The following is a 20,589-nucleotide window of genomic DNA, read 5'->3' as shown; positions in this document are numbered from 1 at the left end:
CTATTGTATCGACCTCTATTGAACCATTCTTTCAGAGTAGTTGCCGTTAACGTAGTATTCATACCGATATATATTTAATTTACTCTAATTTACACATTTGCATCAGAATTTCCGACAGGGGTGCTGTAGGATGTCGCAGTCGAAGTTCATACTGTCAACCGTAAAATACGCAGAATTGCGCTTTGTGTAATGAAAACAACCACATACCGCTAGCTTTGCCTCAGGACAGTCCGTTTAGCTTCATGCTAACACAGAATGCAACGCGCTGAAATGCGCTAATGAATCGCATCGGTGTCAAAGTGTTATGATCCTTTAAGTAATGGATATTTGAACACACACGGCGCAACAACACATGTAGACAAACAATTTAAAAACACGGTGGAACCCAACCTGCTATCCATGGAGAAATATATATATATATATATATCCATATATATAGCCAATAGCGAAAATCCACAAATAATGGACGTCCTGCCAATAGCGAAAATCCACAAATAATGGACGTCTGTTAGAATTGGATTGAAGAAAAAAAAAAATCTTGAATAAGCGGGGAGATAATCAATAAGTGTTTTCCATGTATATGGTTAGCTAGATAGCTCAAGAGCTAGACAGCGAGATAAGATAGCTAGATAGCTATAAACAGCATATACTGGATATAAAACATTACGGAAGAAAAGCCACAGTGTTGCTTGGGGACAGTTTGACCAGGAACAGACTATTTTATCACATGTAACATGATGTGAATCTTTGGCTTTTAGCATTGCCCGCGGCCATTCCGACAAAACTGTCCGCCTTGCGCTTTTTAAGCAAATATGGGAGAGAAGAAGGGGCGGGGTTGGGGGGGGGGGGGGGGGGCGACATCCGCGCTCCACTTTTGGTTAATGTGAATATTTTCAAAAAGTGAAGTCAAGCCCAGCTTAAGCGCTGATAAAACACTTTTTTTTTTTCTCCCAGCGGGATAAATAATGTAGGCAGCTGCGCTTAGCGTTAGCCTCTTTGCATATTTTAACGGCGTTAAAAAGGGGAGTCGGGTGATAAAAAGTATTTAAGACGTTGACCTGCTCAGGTCATCTCGTCGCGCTCGTGTCGGGCGCTGCAGAGGTCTGCTGCCACCAACGTCAACACTAGAAAATGACAAAGCACATCTATATAAACAACAACAAAATACAATTCTTTTTTTGAATTAATTTGAAAATACTGAAATGAAATACATTGAAATAAAGGAATAAAGAAAGAAATATAAAATGTCCGAAAAAAATGCATTACAAAATCTATTAAATCAATAGAAAATAATTGAAATAAGTTACAATTAAAATGAAAAATACAGAAAAAAAATCAAACCAATTTAGTCTTATCCATAGATCCCAAATAATTACATGTTTCTTTGTAACTGACTTCGTAATTACAAATTCGTTTCCTAAATTTACGACTTCTTTCTTGCAAAAAGAAAAAAAAAAGACTTTGAAAAAATAAATCCCCCAAAATAAATCAATCTGTTTTATTTTCTTAATAGTCCATCTATTCCCCCCCCCCATGTATTTGGTTCTGTTGAGTGTGGCCTTAATATTCCTTCATATTGCACGAACTGCATTAGATATTTCTCTCTACGAGATTCTGACTTCTTGAAAAAAAATAGCCGACTTTTCTCTCTCAATCAATGATAAGTGATTTGTGTATTCGACTGTGCGGCGTTTCTGTAATTGTATTGACGAGGCTCACATGCACGTCCATCCGCTGAGGCCCATTTGGCCAGCCCCGCGCAGCTAATTAGCTGCTAGCATGCCGCGCCCGTCCCCGCCATCGTCGTACGCAAAATGGCGGCCGGCCATGAGCGCGAATGCATTAGCACGTTTTGAGACGCCGGACGGTGGGGAGCAGGTGGGGGGTTAGGGGCAACCTCTCTTTCCCCCCTCCTCCACGTCATACATCTTCCACCCCTGGATTGCAACAGTCACGACGCATTTGAGAAGGTACCTCGACGTACAGATTCTAATTGTTCCAAAAATAATGGAGAATGAATGGATAATGTTCCTCCAAAAGCTCTCATAAAACAACCCCTGATTTTTTTTCTCGTAAAATGAAGAGGTCTTTAATGAGGGAAAAATTTAGTATACAAAATTACTTTTAAAATTCCTTTTTCAAAAAAAAAACAAAAAAAAAAATGCCAAGGACATTTTTATTTGTCTTTTCACAGTCCAACCATCCAATCTCAGAAATGTATTCTTTTTTCATTTTTTTTCAAACGTTAGGGTAAAAGAGGGTCTGAAAATGTCTGGCAGTGAATGAGTTAACACTGAAAATATGTGGGGGAAAAAAAAACGTTTTTATTTAAAAACATTTTCAGAAAGACTTTCTTAAATTGTGTTTGTTTGAAGACTTGGAAAAAAACTTCCTTTGTAGATACAAAATACTTTTTTTTATATTAAGAATTAGATTTTTTAAAAATACGACTTTTCTAAAAAGTTAAAGATTTTTCAAAAACAAAAAAAGAATGCCGTTTTATTCATGTAACACTGTGGCATTTTCTCCATTTTTTTTCGTTAAAAATATGACTTCTATGGAAATGAAAAATATTATAAGACTAAGACCCAAAAATACAACTTAAGAAAAATAAAATAACTTTTTTTTAAGACAAAGAAGGATTTCTTGAAAGATTACAAAAAAAACCCATGACTTTTTGGTGGGGATGAAATACAACATTTTAACATTTTCTTGGAAAAAATAGCTTCAAGAAAATCTGACTTTTGTGTGGGAGGAAAAAAGGATTTAAAAAAAAAAGGCCAGCTGGTGGCCAGCGCTGCGAATAGGTGAGTTTTTTTAGTCAAGTTATACTTTAGTCCAACAGAAAAAGTCTCGAGTAGGTCACTTCGCAAACCGTAAACTACATCATCATGCCATTTCTCACAAGTAAATTCATGTAAAAAAACGAAGGCAGTCATTTAACTAAAGCTGTAAAAAAAAAATTTAAAAAAAAGTAGCCCCGCCTCCAAATATGGTCGTTGTCTGTGGTAATTGGATCGTCATCAGCATTCAAGCTACTTTGCTAAGATGCTATCTCCAAAGGCGGCGCAGATATGAGAGGCGTCCTCCTCGTCGTCTTGCTTTCTATCTAAATGGATCTGCTTTTCAAAGCCTCAAGGACACGTCGCACTTCCGCGCTTATCTTCATCTACTGCTCCAACGTCTGTAAACATTTGCATCCCGTGCGCTAAATAACGTACGCGCGCGCGCACACACGCACACAAGGACTTTTTTTTTTTTTTTTTTTTGCCATCTATCACAGCGGACGTCGATGTTGACGTGTCATCAGAAAGTAGCCGGGTGAGTCGGAACGACAACTCGTGCGCTGCATCGCGGGCGTCTGCGTTGGGCAATTTCGTCGCTTTCTTACAAGGAAACAGGACTCTACGAAAGTCAGAACTGATTTGAGAATGACGCCTAAATTCGAATTCAATTTTAGATTTGGGGAAATTGGAGTTGGGGTGGTAAACCGGAAGCAGAATTGCAAATTAAATTCCATGAAATTCAAAGAAATTTACCATGCAAAATTAAATGCTTATTTACGAAGAAAGCTTTACATATAAATATTATCGTAAGGAATTTATCTTCAACAATACTAGATTACAGTTAATAGTAAAGTGTAGTAATTGTTTTTTTATTAACATTAAAATCCTACTCGGATAAAACAGATCATTTAAAATCATTTAAAATATAAAAATATGTCAACATGATAGTACCTTGCTCTATCCAAGTCTTTAAATGGCTGCCCAAACATTTGGGACATTTTGTTTGGAGCACACCTGATAAGTGATAAGAATGAGTTTCTCTGAATTCGATTCCCTTTTCCAGTAAATCTAATTCGAATTGGATTCAACATCCCATGGGGTGGATTCAGTTCAAATTCAAATTCATCCAGTGAATTGAATTGAAATCTAGAATTCTGATTTTTGGCACCAGAAAGAGGACAATTGGTCACAAGGTGGCGAGAAACCAAGAATGGATCGGTCGCCAGTCGACCATAGAGGATGATTAACAAGCACTGGGACTGGTCATCAGCCGACATTAAGGCGCAAAAAACTGGTCGCTTGATGATGTCAGGGAACATATTGACAAACAATGTCAAAAGGTCGCCAATCAATTGTCGGGCAAATATCAGAGAAAGAAAGGACTGGTCGCAAGCCAGCCTTCCAGGACACGTGGACAAACAACAGACGGGTCGCCGGCCGACATCAGAAAGTGGATGCACAAACAAGCGAGCGCGCAGATGAGGGCACATGGGAACAAACGGGGAAACTCCAAAGTGCGCGCCAGACCTGCAGCCCATAAGTGAGTGGCGTCGCGGTCTAATCGAATCACTTTAATTGCACATCGCCGTATTTTCCCTTCAATGGTTGGGCCAGATGTCATCCCTCTGCGTGGAGTGCGCAAAAGGTCAACATCCCAAAGTCCACTCGGGCAAATAGCACAGCTCGTTAAGATTTGATCAACCCGATTTTTTTTTTTTTTTTCTGAGGCAATGTCAGGAAATGACATTTCAAGAAAAAGAAAAGAGGATTTTTTTGATTGCATTTTTTTTTTTTTTTTTATTATTAGATTTGCTCTCTGAGAGCACTTAGCCTAAGAAAATGTCCAAATCAAACTGCCTTCAATCAACGACAAATTACGTTTGAGACAACGCGGCGAGGGAGGGCGGCCGGTCATGTTGGCAAAGGTTGTAGCGCGTGGCCCAATGAAGTCACGACAAGAAAGGCACAGGCTCAATAGCGATTTGACATCGTACGCAAGCGTAGATTTGCGAGTAAACGGCTTGCTAGAATAACATGAGTGAAAGCAAATACGGCAAAATGAAACATAATGCTGCTTATAAAATGAATGGGAAGTAGGAAATGGGATAAGACCTTAATGTGAACTAGCACAGTATCAAGAGCTAGCGAGCTAGCACACCATAGCAACCCGACTAAAACTTGGATGCTATCAAATACACCAGACAGATATAAGTCACATTAAATGAGGTAAAGCAGCACAACTAACCGATAAATGAACGCCAAGAGCACCCCCCCCATCATTTTGGTCTAAAAAAGTCAGAAATCCGCCGATCATCAGAAAATTCTCATCCCTGAGCATAGCCGTGTGGATTATAGGTCATGAGTTTTCCACCACGAGCACACGTGCTGTTGCTAGTTAGCATACCATGGCCGCTAAACATGAGCTTCTTTTATTCACGTTGGCTAGAATATAAACATGTAGTATCGATCCGTAAGAACGAGGTGCGTCGACGCCATCGTTGGGTGCACGGCGGCGAGCTCCAAGCGCGCACCTTCTATTTTAACACAAACATGCCAGTGCTAAAGATTAGCATACTACTCCACAGATTACATTCAATCACTTCGGTGGCGCGCTTTAGCAGGTTAGCCTCTTAGCCAGGCAGTATTCTAAATTCCTGGTTTAAAAAAACGGATTATTTAAATCTGACACATGACACCATTTGATGGGATTTTCTCTCAATGTGTCCATTTTTGGGGGGGGGAACCTAAAAAAAACCTTTCTACTTAGATGGCGATATTGTTGTGATTCCTTCTGCTCAGTCAGCATGTATTATTCCTACGCTGAACTAGGGCTGGGTGATTGATTGATTGATTGATTGATTGATTTACTTGATTAATTGGAGTTGATATATAAATTACTTTTTTTTTCACATAAATTATGTTTTCATTATTCTAATTACCTCCCAACTAACGCAGAGTTTAATAAGTTAAAAAAATATTTATCTGGTAGACTGGAGACTTTATTCCCTGCGAAAAATCTACCCCCCCAAAAATATTCAAATGAAAAAAATGCACTTTTTTAAACCTTTTCTCTCTATAATCTACCTGTTTTTTTCGAAAGGGTCTTCCAATTCTGGAGTGACCCATTTCTCGATATATTTGTATTCTAGTTGTTGTTTTCTGTCAGTCCAGCTCATTAGTGACGGACGCCAGGCTGTGGCGGTGCTACCGGGACAGATGGTCTTCCAATCTGCCTACATGTGAACACTGACTCATCGTCATCATCATCGCACATCAGATGCTGTTCAGCACATGCCTTTCGCCTCATTTTTTTGTTCAATTATAAAGAGCCTTTCACCATTTTGGTATGAAGCAGCCATTTTAGGCACATTGTGTCCGTTTCTAGGGGTCTTTAAAGGTTATCTTGTGCCAGAGATTTGGTCCGAATTCTACCATAATTCTTTTTTTTTTTTTTTTTTTTTTTTTGTCAAATATTTTTATTGACATTTTTCAGTCTAGTCACATCCCCAAAATTTGGAAAATGCAGCCCCGAAGCCATCTCACTTGTCAACATGAAATTTGGTACATTTGGCAGGCGAAAGAGCCTCCAGACATCAAGCCAGAAAAGACACAAAGTCTGCCATTTTCGTTCGGAGCGGCCATTTTCAGCTCACTTTTTCAGCCACAATATAGAAAATTCAGCCTTCGAAGCGAGTTTCACTTAGCAACATGAAATTTGGCAGACGCATCAATGACGAGTAGACCCACAAAAAAAACTGTCTCAAGAAACCATGTCTGAAAACACATTTTCAGTTCTCGTCATAACATGTGGGGAGATCTTGCTTTATTTCATAACTGAATTTACATTACAGTGTGAAAATGACCTATACACTCACTATATAAAGGTAACTCTTGTCCCCCGTCCACAACAATCAGAGTGGACAAGTGTGGCTGTCCCAAGTGCAATTATTCCCGGTGTTAGCGTTAAAGCCCCTTGACACGACTGCGGTGTCTTGGTTGCGTTCGGTGCTCTTCCATCTTAATTATGAAAGTATCATTACAGCAAGGGTACCCTCCGCACTGAATCAATCACACTCACCCATTTTGGACCACTTTCCACCTTTTTTTTTTGGTTCCTTCCTGATTCCCATTCTCCTAATTAGGCTCGTCCTCTTTGCTAATGGGACGAAAAAGTCCCACCTCCCCGAGCTTCCCAACCTTGAGCATGTGACCTTACACTAGGCTAATACTTCACCGTGATAACAAATGGAGACGAAAAAAGGCACGGGCTAATGAGGGCAGCGAAGGAAAGGGGAAAAAAATGCTGTTTATTGTTTTCAAGTGTGGTAGTCTTGTGCTAATTGTTTGCTTTAGTTGGATTTTTTTTCATTGCTTTATATTTGTATTCTTTCCCAAAAATCTATTAAGAAAAAATGATTTTCATTACTCAAAAATTAAATACCGATACGTGCATTTTTTTTTTATTTATTGAAGTTTTTTTTAATTAACAAAAAGGCAAATGTTCAATGACAATGTTCATTTTTTTCACGAAGTTGTATTTATACACAGCATATATCCTATTTTTGTCAATATAAAATACATTTTTAAGATGTGTATTATTAAGATTTTAAAAAATAGGGCACATTTTTTTCAAATCTTTGTATTCCATGAAAAAAATATATTTTTTTAGTTTTTTTTTTTAAAGTTGAATTTTTTCAACAAATAATATAGTTTGAAAAAAAAAAAACTTATTTCCTTCAATAATTTTTTCTCCCCCCAAAAAATCCGATTTTTTTTCCCCCAACAATCTTAGTTTCCCAAGACGAGCAACTTTTTTTTCGAAGAAAAAGTTGTATTCCCCCTTGTAAAAAGAAAGTCTTTTATTTAAAATAAAATACTAATCTCAAGAAAAAAAAAGTTGTGAATTTTTTGGGGGTTTCTTTTAGAAAAAAGTCATAGTCTTACAAAATATATCTACAAACTGCCCTTTTAAGAGATTCAGAGAAGAAAAAGTTCCGAGAATGAAGTCATATTTTTTTGCTAGATAGAAGTACCGGTAGTTTTTTCTTTCCTTCGAAAAGTACAAGTACATGAAAAACAACAACAGCGATAAATGCAATTGGTTACGCTCCTCTGGTATGTTGCTTTTAGCATACTGTACCTTTGTCATGCAGTATAAACGAACTCAACCTACAGTATCTTGCCTTATCACTGATTGATCGACCAGCTCGTCAGTGCTTCTCATTTATTTCTTTAGCGGCGCATAACTCTATTTGCCCGCAGAATCCTGAGCGCGTGCGACAAGGAAAAATTAGCCGGCGTCAGGCGGATTGTTGGGAAAGCCGGCGACAAAATGAGGCGTCTAACCCAAAGTGACGTTTACAAATTACCTGTTAATTCCGAGGAGGGGAGGGGGGCGGCTGTTGTGGGGGGTAGTGAGGGATGATGGGACTGAGTCACACTGACAGGTGGCTAACTGGCTAATGGAAGCGGCTAAATAAGTAACACTTTTAAAAAAAAAAAATAAAAAAGAGAGAGGGTGAGAAGAGAGCGCTGCTTTTTGGGTCTTTAATAGTCAGCGTCAGCCACCTGAGAGTTTGGGGACTGGGCCGCAATTAGGAGCGCCGGGCTGGATGATGAATTGTCACAATCACACCAGATTTTTTGCCAAACAACTCCAGAGGATTGCGAGGTGTTACGGTGCAAGGTGAACGTCCCCTCCACAATTCGACGACTACTTTTCACGCAAAATGAGGGATCGGGTGACACGCTCGCAAGTCTGTTCCGCAAAGTACATCAAGAAAACATGGACATGCCATTCAGCCATTCTAGCCTAACCAAATAAACTAACAACACATTTTGTCAGGTGTTCCTTTAAAAAGGAAAATAGCACTTTTGAACTTGCCACTAAAACTTAGGTTACAACAAATTAAATGGCTTGTGCATCATGATTAATTTAGCGCAGCTCCTTCGGGTGTTGTAACTCGGCCACCGGGGGCAGCATAACACACTCAGTAAACTGCTGTATTATTAGTCGTTTTTTTGCAGAGGATAAAGAATATATGCCTTAGAGTATTTTAATAATATCTGTCTGTTGAAATAGCCATTGCTTATTAAAGCGTAACGCCGTGACACGGAGCCCGACTATGACATTTCCCATTATATGTTAGCGTTAAGCTAGCAAACGCATTGCGTAATCTTTTTGAATGTTTAGTATCGCAGATTTATTTTCCATCCTCTAGGGATGTCACGATATCCAAATGTCACGATACGACAATATCACAATATCGCCATGAGATAAACTTGGCAGCCGAGCAAGGGCCCGAAACCTTACTTTGATACCCTACCCCTTGTTTGACATTTATAACCATGTCTTGAAGCCTTACTTTAAAACCCTATCCATGTCTCAAAACCCTCATTTGAAAGCCTTGAAACCCTACTTTGAAACCTTAACCCTGGCGGTGAAAGCTTACTGGTGTGCTGTCAGGTTGTGTTAGTCAAAAGTGCCAGCCTGGTACCGGTCCAGCCGGCCAGCAGCTCACCTTCACCGGAAGTTGATTTCAATCATGACTCGGAAGTGAGACGCGAGGGATTAATCAGCTGGTTTGTTTTGACCGGCCGTGCGCAGCAGCCAAGCGGCGTAATCTCAACTGGATGACGAGACGATGGAACGTCAACTATTTCGCCCGTGGCCTCCAGCGAGGTGGGGGCGGGACACTTGAATAAGCTCATTAATTATTCACGAGCTCGGTGTCAGACTCTCGACAAACTACTTGAAGGGAATTACATTTGCAAGTGTCTCATTAGGCAACATTTGAACCAATGAAAATATGCGCGATTGTGCTCATTTATCTTGTTTTAGTTTCGATCAGTCATAGGACGAGATTAAAACATCCGCGCATTTGAAACCATGACCCTTGTTTAAGAGCCTTACCTGCCCGACCTTTGAGACCCTAAAAAAAGGCTTGAAACTCCACTTTGAAAAATAACACCCTAATTCGAAACCCTAACACAGTTTTTAAACTCTGACCATGCCCTGAAATAGAACCCTAATTTTAAACCTTAACACAAGCCAGCCAAATTCAGAACCCTATATCTATCTTGAAACCTTAATTTGAAACCTCAACACTGGTTTGAAGGTCGACATTGAAACCTTAACCAGTGGTCAAAACCTAAAACTCAGGCTTGAAAACAAACTTTCAACATTGGAACCCACAATACTTTCAAACCTTAATTTGAAGGCCATCTCCAGCCTTGAAACCCGAAATGTGTCTTGAAACTCTCCAAACCTTGATTTAAAATCCACAACCTCTTTCGAAATCATATTGCTTGTTTAAAAAGACTTATTGGAGTGACTTTCATTCATATAGCGAGTTACTTTTCACGTGCTAAAATTTAAATATTCATCACGTTCGTATTCCCGTTGAATATAATGTATGTAATTTTCTATTATTACAGTACTTTGATGCTTTCCCTGCGTCTTTTGAAAGCTGCTAAATGGATGCATTACTATACTAACTTAAAATTAAATCGTATCAAAATCTACCACAGTAAAAAAACAACATAGTTCAACGAATATCCATCGGAAAACTCAGCGTCCTTCTCTCTCTTTGCATTGACACTTATTCGATGGCATACCTAATGAAGTGTCCAATGAGTGTGGTTGCCCAATTCCGGATGCACTGCACAGCGACGCTCCCAGTCGGGGGGGGGGGAAACGAGACCATCTGGTCCCCGGCATGCCGCTGTCCCAGGATGGAAGGAGAAGCCTAGTCAGCAGAAAGAAAAAGAAAAGAACAGCAGGAAGTTAAAGTGTCCCGCTCCACCAAGACGAACCTTCAAAGATCAACTCTTCTATGGATCATGTCATCAAGAGGCAGAGAAAATATTCAAAATCAACAAGGATCAACCAATTAGCTATTATATTTCGATTATTCTACCGAGCCCGATCGACTAATTGGATAAAAACTGATATTGTCCACTTGGGGTCGTCATTCTCACGTTCCACATTATATTATCTATTATCTACTGTTATAATGGCCTACTATGATATATATATCTGTGACTGAGTGAATACGGCTTTAAAAGCCCTGGTGAGTGACATGGGTGTCCTTGACTAAAAGTGGAGCTGGCTATTGTGAGCTCAGTTAAGCGGCGCCGGTTGTGGCCATTGTGTATGAAAATTGAGTATGTTTATTTTGTTTTCGTTTGTTCGGTAAAGCAATTGAATGGATTCACAATTCACGCCTTTACAGATTAGCGTTGAGGAACATGACCAACCACGACTAAAAAAACGTGTCGAGATCAAAGTCAAAGTTGACATTATCACGCTTCATATTTATAAACATCTTCAAGTTGCGATCCAAACATTTGGCTTCAGGTAAGGCAATGTGATGATAGCATCAGCCGATACAATCGCGCCACGTCGACAATTTACTCATCGTTTGGTAATATCAAAGCCACGTGAGATAAACCTGCTCTGGCTTTGATGTTTACACGCATTAACCGCTCAGCTAAATCCACGTAGATGAATCTGATAAAAAGGCCATTCGACAAGCTTGTTGTGTCGCCAGGTTTGGCAAAATGTAAACTAGGACAACATGAGGACTCTTTATCGTCCTGCGGTTTTAGCTAGACGATGCTAATGTAATGCGAGAGTAAAATAGACATGCTGGCTAAAGCTAATGTGTGTATAAAACAAAAGTGTAGGCTAGTCTTGTTAGCTAGCCGAATCTAACGCTAACACGTAAAATAATAGTTTCTTCTGGCTAAACCTCAAGCTAACGGTGTATATGAAATAGAAATGATTGTGGTGGTGTTAGTAGTCAAATGTTCCATGTAAAATAGAGGTGCACTGTGGTTGTAATAGCTTTCCAAAGCTAACTCGACAACATCTAGCTCAAGAGAGGCTACTGTTTGGGATTGTGCGTCATGTACGCCTGACTGTCTTTGTCCACAAAGCTCATCACAGTGATGATTCCATCACTTAGTTTTATTTCGCCATCTGGACACCATCGAGCAAACATCTTTTGATTTGATTGACAAGCTCATGGATTTTAACGTCATTCCCATCTCGTCAGCATCCAACGATCCATCGCGTTGCTAACACGATGCAACGGCGTTTTAAAATCATCAAATCACGTCTCGGTTGCATCATGACCGGGATTAAGAGGAATGGAACATCTGCGAATCATTGCGCTAATTCTTTGGTTGGGAGTGCTCGTTAAGGAGCATTGTTAGCTGCGGTGAGCTCTTGTTATCGTGCATTTAGGAAATGAGGCAAATAGAAAGCGAAGCATTAAGAGCACAATCAATAGCTCTTTTCATTTGGCCTTAATGCTTGCCTCCATTTTGTCCCTCGTTGAGAAGTCGAGCCCGGCGTTCCGAGAAGGGATGTCTCCCATCGTCCCTGTTCTGGCATGTTCCGCCGACATTCAGCGCGCAAATGAGTATGGATTTAACATCACCAGATGACATGATTCCCTTTTTTCCCCCTCCAAATGAGATATTGAAGTCGATATTTCAAGCGGCGGATATTTCAAGCGGTGTGGTCACATGATATGAGCTGGCGGGTAACAGTGCTCCTTTAAATTGACAAATAGAGAAAAAAAAAAAAAACAATCACACTTGAGAAGCCTTAAAGGTCCCCAGACTCACCAAATCCATCCCAAAATATAGCAATTCCACAAATTTTACAAAGGGGTATAACCTTTGCAAGACAATCCTAGACTATACCCTCACCATGTTAGTCCAGAAAATCACTTGGGTATAAACCGGACTAGACCAGGCTCTTACGGAACTACGCACTTAATACATATAAACCAGACTCGCTCGGGTTGTACCCGAAAAATCAGTTACAAACCATTGTAGTAGCCCCGATCACATCCTAGCGCTGTAAAAAAGTAGACTAGGCCGAATGAATGCCAACGTATAAAGTAATGTAAAACAGTGGTCCCCAAACCCCGGGCCGCGGCGGGCTGCACGGATGAAAGAGGAAAAAAAAAAAAAGTACAGTACTTGCGGTTTATTTATCATCCGTGTCTGAAAAATATTTTATTTTGAACGGTGACTGGATTCTCTTCGTTACATCCATCTGACTCTTAAGGCATGTCAAGTTGTCTCTGTCGCGTAACGCTAATATTAAATGCGCGGGCTAGCAAATGAGTAAAATAAACATTTTGGAAAGTTTCGCAACAACACCAGATTTCAATATCCCTTAAATCCTTCAAACCAGACTACATGCTAGTCCCGTGGTCCAAACTCTATTTTAATCATACGTCCCAACATCTGGGTGCAAACTAAACTATTCCAGATTATATCCTTGGATTAAGATAAAAGAAAGTCACTTTTATACCCAACATCCTGGGGTTAAATCATAAAAAGACAAGAACATCCCATACCGCGTTGCTCCTGCGCGGCTAACAGTTGAGCTAACTACGCTAACAGCGATGGAACGTACAGTCGAAGTCAAGAGGAGAGCAGAGTTCTTGTGAGCATCCGTTTTGCATAAGCAGCCGCCCAATCCGTCACGAGCTCCCTCATTTGCCGGACGCAGATTATGCTTATTTTTCATTTGGACAGAGCGCCGCGGACGCCAGGTGTTTGGCACCAGTCGAGTGTTCAGGTGTAACCGCGACACTGACGGGACATGACGAGCGCCCGTACATGAAGGATGAGGCGTGCAGAAAGATAAGCGGGTGGGAGGGGGGTGCCGAGAGGGGTGCGGCCCCACCACAAGATCCCCCGAGAGTAAAGCCCGCCCTCCAACCTCTGTGCCATTGCTATAACTTTTCAGCGGAGTTGCTGGAATCTGCTGCGGTTTGTTAATTAGCCGAGCCGGGAGCATATTGGAGATCCAGCTGTTAATGCGGGAGATCGGCACGCTTGTACCGGCAAGATTAATTCCCGCTCCTCCTCGGGATAATGGCGGCGCGAAGCTGTAACAAGTCCATTAAGCCGCAGTGAGCAGGAGGAAAATTAGCATTGAAAGCGTTACAACGAGTTGATTACAGAGCTTGTTTGGCCGCAATAAAGACGCTCTGACGTTCTTTTAATCAAAGTTCCGCCATTGCATAATGCTGACTGCACCCATTAAATAGGAGGAAACTCGACCAAGGAAAATGTGGGAAAACCCCACGCATTTTTATGATACTTTTTATTCAAGTTACGACTTTAAGAAGTCTGCAATTGACTTGCACCCAGTCCATTTTTTTGTCAATATTGGATGTGACCTGTGACTGACTGGCGCTGGTGACTGGTACATTTTTTGGCTTCATGAGACATTTTTTGGCTTCATGAGACTTTTTTTGGCGTTCTACTCATGATAGACATGCCGACCAAATGTCCTGTTGCTAAGTGAAAATGGCGTTGCGCGCTGACGTTTTCGATTTGGTAGCAATAATAAAGTATCAAGCACAAAATTGTCTTTTGAGGATACCTGGAAATGACTAAAATGCTCACCTCAAACCAAAATGTCGGACTTCATGTGTCTTCCCAGGCATGCCTCGTTGAGACTTTTTTGGTGGATCTATTCAAAAAATCCCTAGGACAAATTTACGTTTGAAGGATTCCAGGAAATGGCCACATTGTATTATTTTCTGTCTTTTTTAGTCATAGGTTCTTGAGACATTTTTGTGGGTCGAGGCATGATAAATATACCTACCATAATTCATGTTGTTAAGTACAATTTGTGGGCTGAATTTGTGAAATTTGGTAGCAATCAGATCAAATCCCTACTACAAGTTTGTCTTTGAAGAACCACAAGAAATGACCCAAAACAGTTGCTGCAAAACAAAACTTTCCATTCAATTTCAAACATGGCGTCGTGAAACTATTTTTTTGGGTCTACTCACGATAGACGTGCCAACCAACTTTTATGCTGCGAAGTGAAAGTGGCTTCAGGGGCCAGAGCCCTCAAAATGTCATTTTATTTGGACGGCAAAAACAACACCAACGAGGCAATTTAAAGGGTGAGGAAACGTTATGGCAGGCGTTAGGTTTTGTTTGTTTTCCACCTCTTATTTCTGTTGTTTCCTTTTGACATTTCCTCCGTCACGCCTGTGCATTTAGCATCGACAGTATATACCGCTTTGGACCTCTTTAAACGTCGCTTTAGTGCATACAAATAGTGGACGTTAACATGTTTCAGCGCGTGTGCACTTTAAAGTCGCTTTGCGCGCATTAAGCAGTTTGAGCGCTCACATGAGCGGCAGCTTAATGGACAGCAAGCACAAAACAGCGGCGTACTCTCACTTAGCTCGTGTCCGATAGCACCGGCGCTAATGCGCATAAACAAAGAGAGCGTCGCCAAACGTAACAAACGAGAGGGGCCTCGGAAAGCCGCTGACATACGAGCCGACATTTGCATAGTTTCCACCGAGGGGGGAGCGCGGGAATAATTGAATATTGGAGGCATTAAGGAACAAGAGGCTCGTGGCTAATTAGAATCTGCACATTTCCAAATGGGCCGTGATAGCGGCGCAAATGATGAAATATAACCGGCGGTCACGTGAGCGGTTCGCGGGCCAATGGGGACGCGGCGAGTCACAAGACATCACGCTGCTAATGCACTCGGAGCCGCCGCGTATTGATAGCTTCAAAGTACGCGGCGCTAGCTCATTGCGCGCGGCTCATTAGGCTCGCGTCCTTTCAAAGAAGAGCAGAAAAAGCAGGCAGAGGAAAACTGCTGCCGCCACTGCTGCTGTTGTTGTTGTTGTGACACTTATTGGATTAGGGACGCCCGGACGTGCACATTTATCAAACCTTAAAAGGACCACTCATTTCCGCTGTGCTTGTCAGACAGACTAAAAAGTCACATAAAGTAGCAAGGTGCATGATGGGAAAACCCCAGTTTTTTTTTTCTACATTGCACCTGGATGTAATTTGACAATTTGGCTTCAATTCAATTAAAGCAGCACTGGGCAAGAAATCGACCTTAATAACATTTTTTCACAACTCTTTTGATGAAACATTGGCTTATACTTTTGAATGTACACGACACTATATGTATTACAGGTATAATTAGTGAAATTAATTAACCCTAACCCTGAAATTAATCTAAAGCATCGTTTGAGTTACGGTCGGTGGTAGCCACTCACAAGTATCAGAGCGCCCGTTGTTCTCAAACATTATCAAAAGTTTTTATGTAGTGATTACGAGAAGGTATTAAGTGAAATGTTGCAAATACGTCCTATTTAAGATAAACTGATATCGTTGTCATGCCACCTGATTATGAACAGTGGTTAGCTTTTCCCTCCCATTTGCATGATGGTTAAGAATGCGGAAAATGCCACTTGCTCACCGTTGCTATGAAGGAATTACGCATGACACGGTCGGCGATGTATAGGAGCTGAAAGCTGCTCTCTTGATGCGTCCTTTCTTCCTCGCTCGCTTCCTTGCTTCCTTCCTCTCGCTGAGCCATCACAGCCCGTTGCCACATGAAGGTTGACAACGTCGCAACACATTCGTACGGCAAAAGGTCACCTTTTGATCCCCGTTGGGCCGTCGCTCCACCCGTGACGCTTCTGTGTTGACTGCTTTGTTCATCATGACCTCCGCCGAGGCACTATTATGTCGGCAATAAGCTTTTAAAATGTTTTTGTTTTACTCCTTTTAAAGACAGCAACAACCACGCAAGTTAGTGAAATTGCACAAAGCACTACTACAATCAAGTGGTGGCATTCATAATCGACATGACAAGCAGAAATGGCGTCCCTAATCTTTATCTTGAACTCCAGAGCTGATCTCAGATCGAAAGTGAAGCAACGCCGCCATCTACAGGGACCTGTCGGTCATTACAGTGGTCCATAAACTTGAATTTGACGGACAAGCTGGGTGAGACCCTCGTAATTACCAAATATATTAGTGGTGGCGGTGGACGTTTGGATTGCAGTTGATGAAAATAATCGTTCGAGGAAGTGATTTCAAAAATATCTTTACTTTTGGTCCAGCACATCAGGTTTTTGAGCTATTTCAATTTTGTTGTGTTTAAGTTTAGAAGCTTGCGCAATATGGATTTTATTCATCCATATAGCTATGACATTTAAAAAAAAACACCTGTTTCAGAAATAACCCTTAATCCACCCGTTTTTTTGCCATCTCAAGCGGCGGCCATTTTGTCACTTCTGTCGACTGAAAATGACATCACTACAACCAATCGCGACTCACCTGTTTTCTGACACTGAGTTGTGAGTGGTTGATACCTGAGCCCTGAGCAGTTGTGATGTCATTTTCAGTCAGCAGACGTGACAAAACGGCCGTCCCCTGAAATGGCTAAAAACGAGTGAATTAAATCTTATTCCACAAACGCAATATTTATCGGAATGCTGAATGCTTTGGACTAGTGAGGCTGCATGGAACATATTCTTGAAAAAAAAAAATGTGTTTGGGTTGATTTCCTCTTTAATTCATAAATATTACTAAATAGCTCACTGTATTACATATTATACTATTGCTATTATATTATGATCGGTATGAAAACCTGACATACTCGAAAAAAAACAAGGGCAGAAATTCAATCTAGAAACATTTCCTTCCATCTCTGGTCAAAAAATAAATAAATAAATAAATAAAGTAAAAATGTGTTGACCAGTGTTATTAAAAATGATTTAACAAAAGGCGGAAACATGCAACACTTCAACAGTAGTCCTATTTTCAAAAGATCACTTCTACAATTTTCAAAAATGAGGTCCTTGGGTGCTTTCTAGGGCCCACAAGCGCTATGTTGGTGACCCCCGGTCTATGGTAGAACACACCGTCAAGTTGGGCGGCACCGACGCAGAGGAGAACGCATTTAGACAAACAATCTGTAATGCAGGCACCATATGAGAGGCTTTTTAATTATCCGACTCAATCAGCTAAGGACAGATCGATGTCCGCTCCATTACGCTGGGCGGGCCTCGGCCTCGCGTGGCTTCCAGCCACCACGTGACGGATTACGGACGGCCGCTAATCTAATGGAGCGACTCCGTCCCGAATTCTGCCTGAGCCTTCGTCTCGCTTAACTGCGACAACCTCGCAGGGGAGCAACATGCCCCAAAACCTGCCAAACAGCACTGGAAGGTGCAAGAACATTAGGGCAAAGCGTCCCGCTTGTGGTGTCCTCAACCTAAACGGGTTCACTCCTTGGCAGACACAACTGGAATCCCACTTCTGACGCCATTCGTCACAGAAGGGAGCCCTGAACACGAATTTGGATGCAAATCTGTTGGGCTGAAAAACGTCACGGTCATCTGACAAGAATGGTCTCATAGTGCCAAAGCAAGAGTCTTACAACTGGCACCCAAGCTCTGACACCATTCGTCACAGAAGGGAACCCTGAAATGTGAATTTGAATGCAAATCTGTTGGGTTGAAAACGGTTGCGGTTAGATGTCAGGAATAGTTCCTTGGTGTCAAAGCAAGTGGCTTATTGGGTTTTCATTTTGATTCTTTGGCATATTAGTCAGGTCGCGGACACAACTGCATCGCACTTCTGACACCAGTGACTGTAGAATGCCCTATACCAGATTGGAATCATTTTCTTTTGGCTATCATGAGACCAGAGTGATCAAGTTCCAATTGCTAGCAGTTCCAGGATGAACCGATGTTCATTAAACAACAGCAAAAAAGTGGGAAGGATTTCTTACATAGGTTGGCCATCACAGCGCCAGACACATTGACACAAGTCAAGATAGCAGACAACTGGCTTCCCACTTCTGACAACATTCGTCACGAAAATCTGCCAGACTCAAGTCCGTCTTCTGACACCAGAATTCTCATTGTTGAAGCAAGACTGTTATTGAGAGCTAAGAGGCATTAAAGTACAAAGAAGCAGTGTATGGAGCCTTTTGGAGCGCTAACGCTAACTAATTCGATGGCGGACGTCTGTTGACACCTTGGACGATTTTGTCAAGTTTGAATTTCAAAAGAGACAAAAAACACGTCGATCATGTTCGGGCAGCGGAAACGTCGATGGCGTCACGGCGGACACTCGCTAGCGGATGGCCGTTGACGTGCCCTGCCAAGACAACGACTTCAGAGGAATGACAAAGCAGAGTTGGGGTTTTATCGATATAATTTTGGGAGCCGCCAATCGAAAGGTCTGATCGGGGGTTATGATTTCGGGGATTCATTTCAGCGCAACAAAGCGAGGGTTGCTTCCAGGAAGACGCGCGGTAAGACGATCACACGGCTGGACCTCGAGTACCTCGCAAGGCATCGATCCGCTGTCATCCTAACGACACCCGACACGGCAAGCGTACAGAAACAAGCAATTTATTGTGGGCAGGAAATAACAATAATAATAAGTCTACATGTGGAGAGAATGGACTCGCTGTGACAGTGCACGTTTGTCTAAATGAAATTTGCTCTCTTAGCGGAACAATTTGTCACTTAGCACCAAAAAACACAATATACAGTCCAAGTAAGTACATTTTGTGGTCGACTGATTTTCTCCAGTCTGAACTTTTAAACCACTGGCTATCATTCTTTTCTTAACAGCCTTTAAGTTCAGGCCGCAACTTTTTTCAGAATGACACACGCATTTAAAAAAAAAGAAAAAAAAAAAAATTCCCAAAAAGTTTCTGCCTAAACAGGCTGCTGTCGAAATTAATTTGGTGTAGTCACAATTAACTAAAGCAGCTTTTCTGCTAAGCAGGTTTTAAACCCTCGTTTAAAACCCAAACCCTGTTTTCAAACCATAACCCTGTAGAATCAGGCGATAGCTCCACAATGTTGTGTATTCGGCTGCCTTTTTTTCCCCTTGCTGTTTTGCTGCAATTATCTTTTAATAATCCTTTTATTTTTTTCATGCTGTGGGGCATTTTCGGGCTTGAATTATAACCGAAGAGCCAGCTAATTATGTTTGAAATTATTGGCGTGCAAACCTTTCCAGTGACTCTTTAAAAGGCAACCGAGGCGTCACCACCGTAGCCTGACGGGATTTCCCCCCCCCCACCACCACCACCACCCCACGTCAGAGATATATTTCAGTTTCTCCTCCCATTAGCCAAGCTTTAAATAATAACGTCAAATAAATAGCCTCCATTACCGCCATCACATTGTGCTAACTCACACACTGTTTATTATGCTAATGGAACTTGAAATTAAGAAAAAGACCTCCGATGCCAGAGGATTTAATTAATGGTCTTGGGCAGAGAGAGAGAGAGAGAAAGAAAAAAAAAAAGGGGGCGTATAATTCATTTGTGAGTAAGTAAGTCTCATTTGCACTTTGCACCGCTGATTGCCTCTGACTTATTCTTCTTTTTCTTCATCTCCACCTCCACTAGACATGAACACCTCGTTATAGCAACAGGCTAATTAAAGCTAATACGGCAGTGAGTCATATGAGCCGTGCTACCTCCTTTCACTCTCAAGGAGACAAAGTGCTGTCGTAGGGGCAGGCCCAGATAAGAAAATACATTTTTTGATCAGTTTTAGAGTCCAAGTCATTCGTTTTGAGTGTTTTTTTTTTTTTTTTTTGTTTTAAAAAATGATTGTCCTACGCCAAAACAAACATTTCTTTTTGACACAAAGACCAAGTGGAGTAATTTTCTACACAGCGTGATCAGGCGGGGGAAATAGTTTTATTCATTAAGCCCCCTGTTCCACAAAGCTCGTCTTCAAACACTAATTTGAGACCGGAACCCAGGCTTGAAACCCTGATTTGAAACACTAACTGCACTTTATAGCCCTAAATATGAAACACTAGCCCTCGTTTGAAACCTGAACCTGGTGAAAACTCAAGTTTTGAAACACAAACCCAGGCTAGAAAAACAATTTGGAAACCATAACCCAAGTTTATAACCGTAAATTTGAATCCCATCACAAACAGGTATACATTGCTA

At 41.3% G+C, this 20,589-nt stretch overlaps 1 long non-coding RNA gene across 2 annotated transcripts in view; it reads right to left on the bottom strand.

Annotated features, from left to right (window-relative positions):
• Positions 1 to 968: 968 nt before the first annotated feature.
• Positions 969 to 20,589, bottom strand: part of LOC147139139 (uncharacterized) — a 28,544-nt gene continuing 8,923 nt past the window's right edge. Inside the window, exons 1-3 of one of the 2 annotated variants that reach the window (XR_015088965.1) lie at positions 12,628 to 12,710; positions 10,404 to 10,534; positions 969 to 1,124 (exon numbers count right to left, since the gene is read on the bottom strand). This is a non-coding gene — a long non-coding RNA (uncharacterized LOC147139139). Of the gene's footprint in view, positions 1,125 to 10,403; positions 10,535 to 12,627; positions 12,711 to 20,589 lie in introns of those variants that run through there. The other variant, XR_015088964.1, reaches the window with a different exon arrangement.

This window comes from Filicampus tigris, chromosome 12 (genome assembly GCF_054856515.1).
Source record: "Filicampus tigris isolate MCC_2025a chromosome 12, RoL_Ftig_1.0, whole genome shotgun sequence".
In the NCBI taxonomy this organism is placed as follows: domain Eukaryota; kingdom Metazoa; phylum Chordata; class Actinopteri; order Syngnathiformes; family Syngnathidae; genus Filicampus; species Filicampus tigris.
The sequence above is the reverse complement of the archived record's forward strand: the minus strand, read 5'-3'. Positions and strand labels throughout refer to the sequence as shown.